Source organism: Rhinopithecus roxellana, chromosome 5 (genome assembly GCF_007565055.1).
Source record: "Rhinopithecus roxellana isolate Shanxi Qingling chromosome 5, ASM756505v1, whole genome shotgun sequence".
Lineage (NCBI taxonomy): Eukaryota > Metazoa > Chordata > Mammalia > Primates > Cercopithecidae > Rhinopithecus > Rhinopithecus roxellana.
Window position 1 is genome coordinate 24,380,219 of NC_044553.1, and position 17,122 is coordinate 24,397,340.

Sequence of the window (17,122 nt, forward strand, 5' to 3'; positions counted from 1 at the left end):
CTCACTGGAGAACCTGAAAATCCAGATCACAGGAGAAGGATTTAACCTTACCTAGAGCTGAAACGGATTTAGGCAGCAAAGCAAAATATAAAAGTAGAAGAAGCATCAGGACCCTCCCTGTTCTTAGCTTGAGCCCCAGAGAAGTCATTCCTGGCCTTATCTCACAGAGGTCCTTCTGGAAGGGAAGGTGGCCAGCAGAACTGGGGAGGGTCCACAGGGCAAAAAGAGCTCCTAGCTGAACTTTGTAATAATTTTGACTGAGCACAAACTTTCCTGAGCAGAGTCTGAGGGGAGCAAATGAGAAGTGCAGATACAAGTACAGAAGCCACATCAAATGGTGAGGACAGGTGGAAAGGCAAGGTGTGAGAGCCCTGCCCACTTTCCCAACAGGGAGGCTTGTGCCCTGGGGTAAGATCTCAGCTCGCTCACCTAGATATAAACTCAATGCAGGTGGGGAGTCATGGTGCGAGAGAGACTGGTCTTGCTGGCTGCCTAGGAGCTAGGTAAGGCCTGTCACTTCTGGCTTCCTCTCATTTCCCTGGCAACCTGTATGAAACAGCAAGGGTAGCCATAATCACCCAGAGAACATAACTCCACTGACGTGAGAACCACCCCCAACTCCCCACAGTGGCCGCAGCAAGCCCCACCTAGAGAGTCTGAGCTCAGACCTGTCTAATCCTGGCCCCACCTGATGGTTTTTCTCTACTCACCCTGGTAACTGAAAACAAAAGATGTAATCTCTTGGGAGTTCTATGACCCCCCCCCCTCCCCCCGCCAACCCCGGCCCCCCACCCCCCCCATCACCTAAGAAACCTGAGTACTCATCCTGGCCAACACAGGGCAAGATTATGTCCCCCTTGTACTACTGCAGCTGGCACTCTCTTGAAAATGCCACCTCCTGGTTGGAGGAAAACCAACTCAAGCCTCTACAGCAACTCAGAACAGAACATCCTTGCTCCAAAGAAGGAGAAAACAACAGCTAATTCCACCACCTTTAACACCCTGGATAAAGAGAGGTCCTGAGACTGTCCATGTAACAACTTCACTGCTGGCACAACCAGCATTAGAGATAACCAGTGCACTAAACAAAACTATAACCAAGGACTCTCACAGAGTCCACTTCACTCCCCTGCCACCTCCAATGGAGCAGCTGATGGTATCCATGACTGGAAGACCTGAAGACAGATCATATCACAGGACTCTTTGCAGACATTCCCCAGCACAAGCCTGGAGTCTCGTAGCCCTGCTGGGTGGCTAGACCCAGAAGGGCAATAACAATCACTGCAGTCTGGCTCTCAGAAAGCCCTATCCTAGAGGAAGTGGGAGAGCACTATATCAATGGATCATCCTGTAGGAAAAAAGAAGCTGAACAGCAGCCCTTGAGTTCAAAATCATTCCACTGAAACAGTCGTCCCAAATCAGGAAGAAGAAAGGTCATTCTTGTAATATGACAAAGTAAGGTTTTATAACATCCCTAAAAGATCACACTCAATTTCCAACAATGGATCTAAACCAAGAAGAAACTTCTGAATTACCAGATAAAGAATTGATAAGAATGATTATTAAGCTACTCAATAAGGCACCAGAGAAAGGTGAAAATCAGTTTAAAGAAATTAAAAAGCACAATACAGGACACGAATGAAAAAGTCTCCAGAGAAATAGATATCATAAAGAAAAGACAATCACAACTTCTGGAAATGAAAGACACACTTAGAGAGATGCAAAATTCACTGGAAAGTTTCAACAACAGAAACAAATAAGTAGAAGAAGGAACTTCAGAGTTCGAAGGCAAGTCTTTTGAATTAAGCCAATCTGACAAAAACAAAGACAAAAGAGTTTTAAAAAATGAACAAAGCCTCCAAGAAATTTGGGATTATGTTGAACATCCAGGCATAAGAATAATTGGTGCTCCTGAGGAAAAACAGAAATCTAAAAGTTACAAAACTAATTTGAGGAAATAAGAAAAATCTCTCTGGTCTTGCAAGAGATCATACAAATACAAGAATCTCAAAGAACACCTAGGAAATTCATAGCAAAAAGATCATCACCTAGGCACATAGTCATCAGGTTATCTAAAGTCAAGATGAATCAAAGGATCTTAAGAGCTATGAGGCAAAAGTATCAGGTAACCTATAAAAGAAAATCTATCAGATTAATAGCAGATTTCTCAGCAGAAACCCTGAAAGCCAGAAGGGATTGGGGGTCATATATTTAGACTCCTTAAACAAAATAATTATTAGCAAAAACTTTTGTATCAAGAGAAACTAAGCTTCATAAATGAAGGAAAGATAGCCTTTTTCAGACAAACAGATAACCTAACATCCCTTCATGATTAAAACCCTCAGTAAAATTGGCATAGAAGGGACATACCTTAATGTAATAAAAGCCGTCTATGACAAACCCACAGCCAACATTATACTGAATGGGGAAAAGTTGAAAGCATTTGCCCTGAGAATAAGAATCAAATAAGGATGCCCATTCTCACCACTTCTGTTCAACATAGTACTGGAAGTCCTAACCAGAGCAATTAGACAACAGAAAGAAATAAAGGGCATCCAAACTGATAGTAAGCAGTCAAACTATTGCTGTTTGCTGATGATCTGATTGTATACCTAGAAAGACTCATCCAAAAAGCTCCTAGATCTGATAAGTGAATTTGGTCAAGTTTCAGAATATAAAATCAATCTACACAAATCAGTAGCTCTGCAAAACACCAACAGCGACCAAGCTGAAAGTCAAATCAAGAACTCAACTCCTCTTACAACAGCTGCAAAAAATTTAAAATACTTAGGAATATACCTAACCAAAGAGGCAAAAGATCTCTCTAAGTAAAACTAGAAAACACTGCTGAAACAAATCATAGATGACACAAACAAATGGAAACACATCTCATGCTCATGGATGATAGAATCAATATTGTGAAAATGACCATACTGCCAAAAACCATCTACAAATTCAATGCAATTCCCATCGAAATACCATCATCATTCTTCATGGAACTAGAAAAAACAATCCTAAAATTCATATGGAACCAAAAAATAGTCCACAAAATGATGTTATTCACAGCAACCTGGATGGAGTTGAAGACCATTATTCTAAGTGAAGTAACTCAGGAATGGAAAGCAAGGATTGTATGTTCTCACTTATAAGTGGGAGATAAGCTATGAGGACATGAAAGCATAATAATTATGTAATGGTGTCTGGGGACTAGGGGGAAGGCTGAGACGAGGGGTGAGGGATAAAAGACTACGCACTGGGTATAGTGGACAGTACTTGGGTTATGGGTGCACCAAAATCTCAGAAATGACCACTATAAAACTTATCCATGTAACCAAACACTACATGTTCCCCCAAAATGATTGAAATAATAATAAAACAAGAAAAGAAAAAAGTTACCATAATTCCACAACCCAGCAGATATTACCACCAGCATTTTGGCATTTGTACTTTCAGACATTTTCTATCTATACAAATGCATGCATGTGAATAAACATTCTGGCAAAAGTGAAATAATACTACATATATTCTGTAATCTATTTTCTAATTTTATAATATGACGTGAACATCTTTCCTTGTCAAGATATGTACAAGTATATCATCGTTCTTTATGACTAGAAAAAATTCAATTTTATGACTCTACCACAATTTAAATAGCCACAGATGTTGAACATTTAGTTTGTTTCCAGTTATAAATACTGCTATAACAAACATTCTTGTATGTCTATCTTTGTTCACTGATTATTGCATCAGAATAAATTCAGAAAAATTACAAAAAAAAAAAGAAGAAGAAAGACCCATCTATATGCTCTTTTAAAGAAACCCATTTCACACGTCATGATATCCATAGGCTCAAAGCAAAGGTATGGAGAAATCTATCAAGCAAATGGAAAACAAAATAAAGCAGTGGTTGCTATTCTAATTCCAAACAAAACATACTTTAAAGTAACGATGATCAAAAAAGGATAAGAAGGGCACAACATAGTGATAAAGGGTTCAATTCAACAAGAAACTTAACTATCCTAAATATGTATACACCTAACACTGGGGCACCCAGATTCACAAATCAAGTTCTTAAAGATCTACATAGAGGCTAGATAACCACATAAAAATAATGGGAGATGTCAGTACCCCACTGGCAGTATTAGACACATCATCAAGGCAGAAACTATCAAAGATATTTAGAACCTAAACTTGACACTTGACTAAATGGACACAACAGATGTCTACAGAACATTCCACCCAACCAAAACAGAATACACATGCTTATCATCTGCACATGACACATAATCTAAAATTCACCACATGCTCAAACATAAAGCAATTCTAAACATATGTATACACACTAACTACACTCACAGATCACAGCAAGATAAAAATAGAAATCAATACTAAGAAGACTTCTCTAAGCCATCTGATTACATGAAAATTAAACAACCCGCTTCTGAATGACTTTTGGGTAAACAGTAAGATTAAGACAGAAATAAAAAAAATTCTTAGAAAGTAAAGAAAACAAAGATAAAACGTATCAGAGTCTCTGGGACACAGCTAAAGCAGTGTTAAGAGGAAAATTTATAGAGCTAAATGCTAATATAAAAAAGGTAGACAAGTGTCAAATTAACAACCCGGCATGACACCTAGAGGAGCAAGGAAAACAATAGCAAACCAAACCAACCCCAAAGCTGAATGAATGAAACTGAGATGCACAAGACCATTCAAAAGACACATAGGCCGGGTGCAGTGGCTCACGCCTGTAATCAAAACACTTTGGGAGGCCAAGTTGGGCAGATCATGAGGTCAGGAGAGCGAGACCATCCTGACTAACACGGTGAAACCCCGTCTCTACTAAACATACAAAAAATTAGCCAAGCACGGTGGCACGTGCCTATAGTCCCAGTTAGTTGGGAGGCTGAGGCAGGAGAATCGCTTGAACACAGGAGGCAGAGGATGCAGTGAGCCGAGATGCGCCACTGCACTCCAGCTTGGGTGACAGAGCGAGACTCAGTCTCAAAAAAAAAAAAAAAAGATAAATGAACCCAAAAGTTGTTTTATTGAAAAAATAAATAAAATTGATAGACCACCGCGTAGACTAATAAAAACAGAGAGAAAATAAAAACACACACAATTAGAAATGACAAACAGTATATTACCATCTGTCCCACAGAAATACAGAAAAACCTTCAGAGACTATTATGAACACCTCTATGCATATGAACTAGAAAACCTAGAAGAAATGAATATATTCCTGAAAATATACAACATCCCAAAATTAAACCAAAGAGGAATTGAAACCCTAAAAGATGAATAATGAGTTCCAAAATTGAATCAGTGGAAAAACAAAAACAAAAACAAAAACCTACCATCTACAGGTCGAGTGTGGTGGCTCACGTCTTTAATCCCAGCAGTTTGGGAGGCCAAGGCAGGTGGATCACCTGAAGTCAGGAGTTTGAGACCAGCCTGGCCAACATGGTGAAACCCCATCTCTGCTAAAAATACAAAAATGAGCTGGGCTAACATGGTGGCGGGTGCCTGTAATCCCAGCTACTCAGGAAGCTGAGGCAGAATTGCTTGAATCCAGGAAGCAGAGATTGCAGTGAACCAAAATCGTGCCGTTGCACTCCAGCTTGGACAACAAGAGTGAAAATCTGTCTCAAAACACAAACAAACAAACAAAAAAACCCTACCAACTGGAAAAAGCCCTGAACTAGAAGAATTCACAGCTGAATTCTACAAGACATATAAAGAAGAGCTGGTACCAATTCTACATACACCATTCCAAAAAAATTGAGGAGTAGGAACTCCTCCCTAAGTCATTCTATGAGGCCAGTATAATTCTGATACCAAAACCTGGCAGAGACAACAAAAAGAAAATACCAGGACAATATACTCGATGAACATACATGCAAAAATTCTCAGCAAATACTAACCAACTGAATCCAGGAGACCATCAAAGCGCTAACCCATCACAATCAAGTAGGTGTTATTCATGGGATACAAGGTTGGTTCAAAATACACAAACCAATAAATGTGATTCATCACATAAAATGAACTAAAAACAAAAATAGATCATACTTATTTCAATAGATGCAGAAAAGGCTTTTGATAAAATTCAGCATATTTCATATTAAAAACCTGCAGTAAACTAGGCATCAGAGGAGCAGATGTCAGAATAATAATAATGATCTATGACCAAACCACAACCAATATCAGACTGAATGTGCAAAAGCTAGAAGCACTTCCCTTGAAAAACCAGAGCAAGACAAGGATGCCCACTCTCACCACGCCTATTAAACATAGTATTGGAAGTCCTAACCAAAGCAATCAGGCAAGAGAAGGAAATAAAAGGCATTCAAATAGGAAGAGAGAAAGTCAAATTATCTCTCTTCACAGATGATATAATTTTATAAATAAATTTCAAAAAAAATCTCTGCCCAAAGGTTTCTAGATCTGTTAAACAACTTCGGCAAAGTTTCAGGTTACAAAATCAATGTACAAAAAGCAGTAGCATTTCTGTACACCAATAACATCCAAGTTGACAGCAAAATCAAGACTGCAGTCACATTCACAATAGCCACTAAAAGAGCAAAATATCTAGAAATACAGCTAACCAAGGAAGTGAATGATCTCTACGATGAGAATTACAAAACACTGCTGAAAGAAAGCAGAGATGACACAAGCAAATGGGATAACATTCTATGCTCATGGATAGGAAGAATTATTATTGTTTAATGTCCATACTGTACAAAGCAACTTGTGGATTTAATGCTATCCCTATGAAACCACCAATGATATTTTTCACAGAATTATTAAAAACCTATTCTAAATTTCATATGCAACCAGAAAGAAGCCTGAGTAGCCAAGACAATCCTGAACAAAAAGAATAAACCTGGAAGCATCAAACTACTTGACTTCACACTATACTATAAGGCTATAGTAACCAAAACCAGTACAATAATGGTACAAAAACAGACACATAGACCAATAGAATAGGTTAGAAAACCTAGAAATGAAGCCACACAATCCACAACCATCTTATCTTTGGCAAAGTGGGCAAAAACAAGCAATGGGGAAAAACTCCGTATTGATTAAATGTTTCTGGGATAACTAGCTAGCTATATGCAGAAGATTGAAACTGGACTCTTTCTCCCACCATATGCAAAAATAAACTCAACATGGACTACAGATCTTAAGTGTAAAAACTAAAACTGTAAAAGCCCCAAGAGAAAACCTTGGTAATACTATTCTGGACATAGACCCTGACAAGGATTTCATAAAGAAGTTTTCAAAAGCAGTTGCAACAACAACAACAACAAAATGACAAGTGGGACCTAATTCAAATAAAGAGTTGTTGCACAGCAATAGAAATTATCAGTGGAGAAAACAGCCAACCTACATAATGGGGGAAAATATGTTCAAACTATGCATCTGACAAAGGTCTAATATTCAGAATCTATCAGGAATTTAAACAAATTAACACACATAAAAAACACTATTAATAATGGGGAAGAGACATGAACAGACACTTCTCAAAAGAAGACATACACATGGCCAACAAGCATGTGAAAAAATGATCAATATCACTAATCATCAGAGAAATGCAAATCAAAACAGCGATGGGATAACACCTCACATTAGTCAGAATGGATATTAAAAAATAAAAAACAGACGCCCATGAGGTTGCAGAGAAAAGGAAATGCCTATACATTGCTGGTAGGAATATAAATTAATTCAGGCACTGTAAAAAGCAGTTTGGAGATTTCACAAAGAACTTAAAACAGAAATGCCATTCAACCCAGTAATCCCATTACCAGGTACATACCTAAAGGAGTATAAATTGTACCATAAAGACTCATACACACGTATGCCCATTGTAGCATTATACACAATAGCAAAGACATGGAATCAACATAGATGGCCATCAGTGGTGGACTGGATAGAGAAAATGTTATACATATACAACATGGAATACTATGCAACCATAACAAATGTATAAAATTATGTCTTTTACAGCAACATGCTGGAGCTGGAGGCCATTATCCTCAGTGAATTAATACAGAAGAGAAAAACAAATACTGCATGTTCTAACTTATAAATGGAAGCTAAACGTTGAGTACACATGGCCAAAAGAAAGGAAAAATAAACAGTTTGTCCTACTTGAGGGTGGAGAGTGAGAGTAGGGTAAGTATCAAAAAACTACCTACCAGGTACTATGCTTATTAGCTAGGTGATGACATAATGTGCACACCAAACCCCCATGGTGCACAATTTACCCATGTAACAAACCTGTACATGTATCCCCTGAACCTAAAATAAAAGTTGGGAAGAAAAAAAAATCAATTATTTGCTCCATTAATTTTTTATTTTTTATTTTTTTGGTGGGTCTCTATTTTGCTTATTTCTCCTCTAACTTTTGTTATTTCCTTCCTTCTATCAATTTTGGATTTGGTTTATTATTGTTTTCCTAGTTTCTTGATGTGTATTAATAGGTTCTTTATTCAATATTTTACTTCTTCTTTGATGTAGGTGTTTATTGCCGTAAGATTCCCTCCTAGAACTGCTTTTGCTGTGTTTTGGTATAATGGGTTTCTATTTTTGTCTCAATTTTTTTTTTTTTTTTTTTTTTACCTTTCAATTTCTTCATGGACCTATTGGTTGTTGAAGAGCATGTTGTTTAATTTGTATGTATTTGTAAAACTTCTGAAGTGTTTCTTAATTTCTAATTTTATACTACTGTGTATAAGAAAAAATATACTTGATATAATCTCCTTCTTATTAAATTTGTTAGGACTTATTAGGGGCATAGCATATGATCTATCCTGGAGAATCTTCTATGTGTGGCTAAGAAGAATCTGTATTCTCTAGCTGTTACACAAAATATTCTGTAAATATCTGTTAGGACTATTTGGTCTATGATGTTTCAGTTCAGTTATTCAGTTTCTCTGTTGTTTTTTGTCTGGATGATATGTTCAATGTTGAACATGGGGTGTTGAAGTCACCTACTATTATTGTATTGCTGTCTATATCTTCCTTTAGATCTAATAATATTTACCTTATCTATTTGAGTGCTCCAGTGTTGGGCACATATATATTTAGAATTGTTGTCTCCTCCCTTTATTGTTATATATTGACCTTCCTGTCTTTTTTTCACAATTTTTGACTTAAAGTCTTCTTTATCTGATAAAATTATAGATACTCCTATTTGCTTTTGATTTTCATTTGCATGAAATCTTTCTTTACTTTGTTACTCTCATTCTATCTTTGTCTTTAATGGTGAAATGTGTTTCTATTAGGCAGTATATACTTGGATTTTATTTTTATATTCACTCAGCCACTCTGTATCTTTTAGTGGGAAAATTTAAATCATTATGTTGAAGATTGTTATTGATATACAAGGACTTACTCCTGCCATTTCGTTAGTTGTTTTTCGATTGCTTTGTAAATCTTTTGATTATTTCTTTTTCTCTTGTTGTTTACCTCTTTCGTTTGGCGGTTTTCTGTGCTTCAAAGCTTTATTTCCTTTTTCTTTTTTATTTTCTGTATCTGCTGTAATTTATGTGATTTGCATGACTCTAACATGAAGAGTCTTGTAGTTATAACTGATTGATTTAAACTAATAGCAACTTAACATTGTTTGCATAAAAATACTTTAGAGTTTATCTCCACAAACACAATTGATATTTTATTGCCTCAATTTACTTCTTTATGTATTATATGTTTCTTAGCTACGAATTATAGCTGTTGTTGCTTTGATTATTTTCGATTATTTTGTGTTTAAGTCTCCATACTATAGGATTGAATGATTTACATAATACTTTACCACACTAGAATATTCTGAGTTTGATTAATGACCTTACCTCTGGTGCTGAGTTTTAACCTTCATGTGTTTTCATGACAGAAAGTATTGTCCTTTTATTTTGAGTTGTAGTATTCCTTTAAGCATTTCTTGGAAAGCCAGCACAGCGGTGATAAATTCCGTCATTGTTTGCTTGACGATGAAGGTGTTCATTTACCCTTCATTTTTAAAGAAGAGCTTTACTGAATATAGTATTTTTGGAAGATTTTTTTTTCTTTTTTTCAGCATTTTGAATATATCAACACATTCTTTCCTGGCTTGCACAATTTTTGCTAAAAAAACCTGCCGATGATCAGTTGGAGATTCTCTTATATGTAATTTGATGCTTTTCTCTTTCAGCTTCTAGAGTTCTTTTTGTTTTTTCTTTTGATATTTTTATTACAGTGTGCCCTGGAGAGAATCTTTTTGGACTGAATCTGATTGAGAACCTATGCGCTTCTTGGATCTGGATGTCCGTATCTCTCTCAATATGTTGAAAGTTTTTAACTAATACTTTGTTACATAAGTTTTCAGTGTCTTTGTTCATCTCTTCTCTCTCTTGCACTGTTACATTCCATAGATTTGTTTGCCTGTGTCCCTTGAGTTCCATAGACTTTCTTTATTCCTCTTTATTCTTAAGTCTTTTTTCCCCTCTGACTGAGTTATATCAAAAACCCTATCTTCAAGTTCAAAAAATTATTTCTTCAGCTTGAACTAATTTGTGGTTGAAACTCTCAATTTATTTTTTATTTTATTCATTGAATTCTTTAGTTCCAAGGTTTCTATTGGGTTCTTTTTGTATAATATCTCTCTGTTGAATTTCTCATTCCGATGATTAATTATTTTTCTGATTTTTATTAAATTATTTGTCTGTTTTATCTTGTGTCTTACTGAGCTTCTTTAAGATCATTATTTTTCATTTATTTTTCTGCATTTTGTAAATGTCCCTTTTTGGTGGCTCTGTTACTGGAGACTTACTGTGTTCCTTTGGAAGTGTCATGGTTCCTTGTTTTTTATGTTTGTTGTGTCCCTTTATTGATACCTGTACATCTAGTGGAATAGTTGCATTTTCCAATTTTATGGTATAGCTTTCACAGGAAGAAACACTTTCCCTATGGGTTGATGGGTCCTAGCATATCAGTAGGATGCAGTACATTAATTTCAATTCTAGATAGATTTAGTTGCATGGACTTCATGCAGTTTCTTCTGCTATAGTCTTTGTAACTAGTGTGTCTGATTGTCTCAGTAGTCTAAGTTGAGGAAGTTTGTGATAATGATAGCATGGTTTTGTTTCAGGATAGGGCACTTGGCTGGTTATTGGACTGAGCATGATGGGCAAGACCGCTCTACCACAGTCTGCCAAAGGGTCAGGACCACCACAGGACCAGCTCTTGGGTTGGCCATGGTCATATGCAGGCTCATCATCAGGCTGGTTGTGCTGCATGGGTATGCACAGGTGAGGTTGGCCAGCCAACTTTTCAGCAATTTCCCTGATGTGAAAGTCTGGCTGTTTCCTGGAGGAAGTGGAGTGCCACATGGGTTTGAACATCGTGGTTTTGTTTGTTTCATCTGCCCTAGGCTCCAAACAACAGGAATTCTATTGTAGCAAGTACTATCGTTAGTATTATGTTATTATAGGAGAGACTCAAGGATGAAGAGAGGCAGTGACTACTGGCCCCCAGAGCAGGATACACTCTGGCGGTAGTGAGAGGTGAAGCGGGCTGGGCTTCTGTGTCAGGTGGGGACTTGGAGAACTTTTCTGTCTAGCTAAGGATTGTAACCACACCAATCAGTGCTCTGTGTCTAGCTAAAGGTTTGTCAATGCACCAGTCAGCACTCTGTAAAAATGGACCAATCAGCACTCTGTAAAATGCACCAATCAGCACTCTGTAAAATGCACCAATCAGCAGGATGTGGGTGGGGCCAAATAAGGAATAAAAGCTGCCCCCCCCCCCCGCCAGCAACACAACCTGCTGGGGTCACCTTCCACTCAGTGGTAGCTATGTTCTTTCACTGCTCACAATAAATCTTGCTGCTGCTCACTCTTTGGGTCCGCACTACCTTTAAGAGCTGTAAAACTCAGCTTTAAAGGTCTGTGAAGGTCTGCAGCTTCACTCCTGAAGTCAGTGAGACCACGAACCCACCAGAAGGAAGAAACGGTATAGGTCTGAACATCTGAAGGAACAAACTCCAGACACACCATCTTTAAGAACTGTGACACTCACAGTGAGGGTTCACGGCTTCATTCTTGAAGTCAGTGAGACCAAGAACCTGCCAGAAGGAATAAATTCCAGACACAATAGGTTCCGTTTCAAGAGTGCATCATGCCATTATAGGTTAGATTACAGGAGTGATGAATGCCCACCATAGGCTTCTACTCAGGTCATACAGCAGTGGGAACTTCAGGCCACTCTCCAAACTTGATTCCAGGACTGTCAGAATTAGAGGACTCTCCTGTGGCAAGGATTGCTGGCATTTGAGGTAATAATGAGGACTGCAGAAGATCTCTAGCATGCCTTTCTCCATAGGAAAATATCTATCCTGATTTTGAGCCAATCCAAGCAGAGGAAATAGTGTAGCAGAGGCAAAATGACTTTCTTCCCTCTCCATTGTGCTATCATGGCTGTCTAGGTTCCACAGGGATTTTGTTGCTTTCCTTGTGCTCTCTAGCATACTGCCTCAGTAACTTCAGTCAAATCAAAATACTATTGTTTATTTGTTGTTTTGGTTTCTTTTTGGGGGGAGGATGAGTGCCAGAAAGTCAGCCATCTTGCTCAGCAATCTGTCACCATGACTTTTGGATAGGCTATTAAGCAGTGTCTTTCTAATGTTAACATGTACATATTCATTTGCCCATAATTTTGAATGGCAGGGATTAGAAACGTTAGTGAAAATCCACAAAATATAAATGTATGTATTTATTGCAGAATTGTTGCCTAGCAAAAAAGAAATGCTATCAAAATGTTCATCAATAATGAAATATTTAATAAATTGTGGTACAGTATAATAAACAACCATTGAAAAGAATGAAGTTGATCTACACGTACTAATAGAAAAAGTAAGTTGCAAAATGGTTTTACTTTTAAACATTACATGTTTTTATGTGCTTATTGGAAGTGGTAGTGGAATATGTCTATGCGTATTTTTATCAGAGTGCTTTGCTCTAAGGAAGGTTTAGAGAAGCAATATATGTCCAAGATGGCGTCTCTAGAATCGTTTTGGACCACAAGTTATAGCTGACTGAGCTATTTGTCAAAAAGCCTTCAGGGAGTGGTGAAAAAAGCCATAGATACTTGCATCCTGCAAATAGGATTTCAAAATTCAGCTTTCCAACTCTAATACGAGATTTGAACAATGTTATTTTATAGACCTCAATGTTGTCTAATTCTGATCTTGCAGACTTGCCATAGGAATGAAATGAAGTTATATTTATAAATCATAGATCGGACAATGTATTCTCAAGATATGCTGTCATCATTTTCAATGTACAGAAATGCATATTTATCTTAGTAAAATTTTAAGCAGCATAAAAATGATATTTTTGGCTTTGGGCTGGAATAATAACTAGTGGTAGGTAATGTCAATATACATTATGCTAATTAGAAACTCTAATTGCCAATTTTCTTGATTAATAATTTAGGGAAAAGAGTGAACTACTGCTTAATGGAAATTGTTAATGGAACCAGTCTCTCAAATTTATGGAACAAATCTCTCAAATGTTGAGGGGAAACAAGGAAATAGGTTTGTGGTGACAGTCAGCCCAAGCTTTGCTCAACAGGACGCCCTATATGGCCTTTGCTTAGTCTCCTGCAGCCTTTGCATTTGCAATTTGCACAGGAAGAACGCACTTCCAAACTCTAGGAGACAAACACATCTTTTGAGTTTTGAATCTGAAAACACACTGATAAATGTGATTTTCCTCCCCCTTTGAGGAAGGTAGTATTGAAGTGTTAGAAATCCAGGCTAAAGGATTATTTCAATATCCTCTTGAGGTAAAATCCTTTAATCATAAGAAAAGTCTGTTTTGTATTACTCAGCACTTTATTTTTTCACATGAAAAATTCTTCCCACTTACCTCATCATCTTTCCCTGCCCCACCTAATGTGCTTATTCTCTATATTGTTATTTACTCAGACATGCATACATATCACGAAATGCGGTTTGATTTTAAATAAAAGGACAATTCTGCAGAAAAGCAGAGAGTATCTTTTGGTAAAATGACTTTGAGGTCAGTTTTCGGGGTCCCTCGGTTTTTATATGCAATCTAGCCACATTTCCTCTCTCTGCTTTGCTTGCTTAACTTACTAGAAACTTGGGCACAATTTTGCTGTTGTTGGCAGTTTTATGGTATGGATTCGTGGAGGCTATTTACAAGATGCCAAGGGATGTCAAATCAGGAACATGTGTTTTTTCATTCCATGGTCCTTCCTTGACAGCAGAAACACTCTGCAGATTATCAGATCCATTAGATGATATTTAACATCTTTTTTTTTTTAAATCCACTACAGGTTTTGGAGGAGATGAATTTTGATGTTTCTTCATGCTGAAACTGACAAAAAAATCCTTTAAACATTTAAAGAGAGGAAATGGGAGCTTTACATTTCAATGTAAAGACAGCTCATTTCATTTACTTAAACACTTCACAATTACTTTCTTGCCAAAGAAAGTCAGCTTTTTATTTTATTTTTTTAAAGAAATAGCACTCTGCGAACATTCTAAACACTGAGCAGAACTTATGACAACTTGGTTATAGCCATTCTGAATTTGTCAGTATTTGTGTTGCCCAAGTTATCGTGATATTGCTGAGGGCTGATTCAAGATTATTTTGTCCCATAAAATGTTAATTTTTTTCTAACTAAAACAGTTATGAAACTACCTACCATTTTTAGAGAAGATGCAGAGTCATCAAATGTGAGTTAAGATTAGAGAAGAGGGAGTCTGTATTTCTCATAGTTTTTCTCACATTGTTCAGTTTTTATATTCTTTATCTGGCCTCTTTGCTGCAAGATACTATGCCATGCCTTTCAGATTCTTGCTTCTCAGTCTGTTTCAGCTCCTCCAAAACTCTCTAAAACCAACACCATACATCCTTTCTATTAACTAACCAGGACTATAGCACAGGCCTTCCCAACTTGGAAGTCAATCAAAGTGTGTAAGCATTACAGTGATAAGACTGCACTGGGCTCTAAGCTCGCATATGCTAGTCACAGCTAGCTCAACCTGATGGTTCTGGGTGGCTGACACATGCTCTCTGCCTTTCACATGCATCTGTATGAAAAGACCACCAAACAGGCTTTGTGTGAGCAATAAAGCTATTTAATCATCTGGGTGTAGGTGGGCTGGATCCAAAAAGAGAGTCAGTGAAGGGAGATAAGGGTGGGACCATTTTATAAGATTTGGGTAGATAGTGGAAAAGTACCGTCAAATGGGGTTGTTCTTTGGCTGGCAAGGGTGGGAGTCACAAGGTGCTCAGTGGGGGAGCTTTTGAGCCAGGATGAGCCAGGAGAAGGAAGTTCGCAAGGTAATGTCATCAATTAAGGGAGGAACCAGCTGTTTTCACTTCTTTTGTGATTCTTCACTTGCTTCGGGTCATCTCAATGTATATGTGCAGGTCACAGTGGATACGATGACTTAGCTTGGGCTCAGAGGACTGACATTCCTGCCTTCTTATATTAATAAGAAAAATAACATAAAATAGTATTAAAGTGTTGGGGCACTGAAAAATTTTGGGGGGTGTGGCATGGAGAGATAATGGGCAATGTTTCTCAAGGCTGCTTCGAGCAGGATTAGGGGCACCCTGGGAACCTAGAGTAGGAGAGGTCAAGTTGAAGGAGGATTTTGTGGTAAGGGGTGATATTGTGGGGTTGTTAGAAGGAGCATTTGTCGTATAGAATGATTAGTGATGGCCTGGATACGATTTTGGATGAATTGAGAAACTAAACGGAAGATAACAAGGTCTGAATAAAAGAAGGAGAAAAATAGGTACAGTCATGGGGGTCACGTGTGGTATCTGGAATAATGTGGGAGGCCAGATTGAAGTCCAGGCCAGGAACAGTGGTGAGTGTGGGAGACTCAACAAAGAGTGAGTATAGCTGAAGGGGCCGGGGAGCAGAAAGTGTATGCATCAGGTGTGAGGAAGAAAATAGATTTTGGAAGTTATGAGAGCCGTAGAGAGTGAGTTGAGCATGATTTGTGATTTTGAGGACCTCTAAAAGTATTAGGGCAGTGGCAGCTGCTGCACGGAGACATGATGGCCAGCCTAAAACAGTAAGGTCAAGTTGTTCGGACAAAAAGGCCACAGGGCACGGTCCCAGTCCTTGTGTAAGAATTCTGACTGCACAGCCATGCACTTCGGCTGTGTGTAATGAAAAGGGTTGGGATGAGTCAGGGAGAGCTAGGGTGGGGGCAGTCTCTAAAGCTGTCTTCAAGGAACTGAAAGAGGAGTGGGGAAAGGATTTAGGATCTATGAGGTCAGCTAGGTTTCCTTTTGTGAGTTTATATAATGGTTTTGTTAGGATGGCAAAACCAGGTATCCAAAGGCGAAAATATCCAGCCACGCCTAGGAAGGAAAGGAGTCTTTGTATTGTAGGAGGTGTTGGGTTTGAGAGATCAGTTGGACACGATTGGCAGGGAGAGGATGTGTGTTTTTATGAAGAATTATGCCGAAGTAGGTAACGGATGGAGAAGAAATTTGAGCTTTGGAGGGGGATATCCTTTGGAGAATAAATGTTGAAGGAGCAGGAGGCTGTCTTGTTGAGAAGATTCAAAGGAGGAGCTACAAAGTAGAAGATCATCAATATATTGAATAAGGTGAGAAACAGAGGGGTGGAAAGAAAGTAAATCATGAGAAAGAGTTTGGCTGAAATAATGAGGGCTGTCCCTGAAGCCTTGTGACAGTACAGCCCAGGTAAGCTGCTGGGACTGATGGGTGTCAGGGTCAGTCCAGGCAAAAGCAAAGAGAGGCTGGGATGAGGGGTGCAGGGGAATAGTGAAAAAAGCATCTTTAAGATCAAGAACGGAATAGTGAGTTGTGGAGGAAGGTATTGAGGACAAAAGAGTGTATGGGTTGGGCACCACAGGGTGGATAGGCAAAACAATTTGGTTGATAAGGCGCAGATCCTGAACTAACCTGTAAGCCTGGTCTGGTTTTTGGACAGGTAAAATAGGGGAATTGTAAGGAGAGTTTATAGGTTTTAGAAGCCCATGCTGTAGCAGGCAAGTGATAACAGGCCTCAATCCCTTTAAAGCCTGTTGTGGGATGGGATACTGGTGTTGAGCAGGGTAAGGGTGATT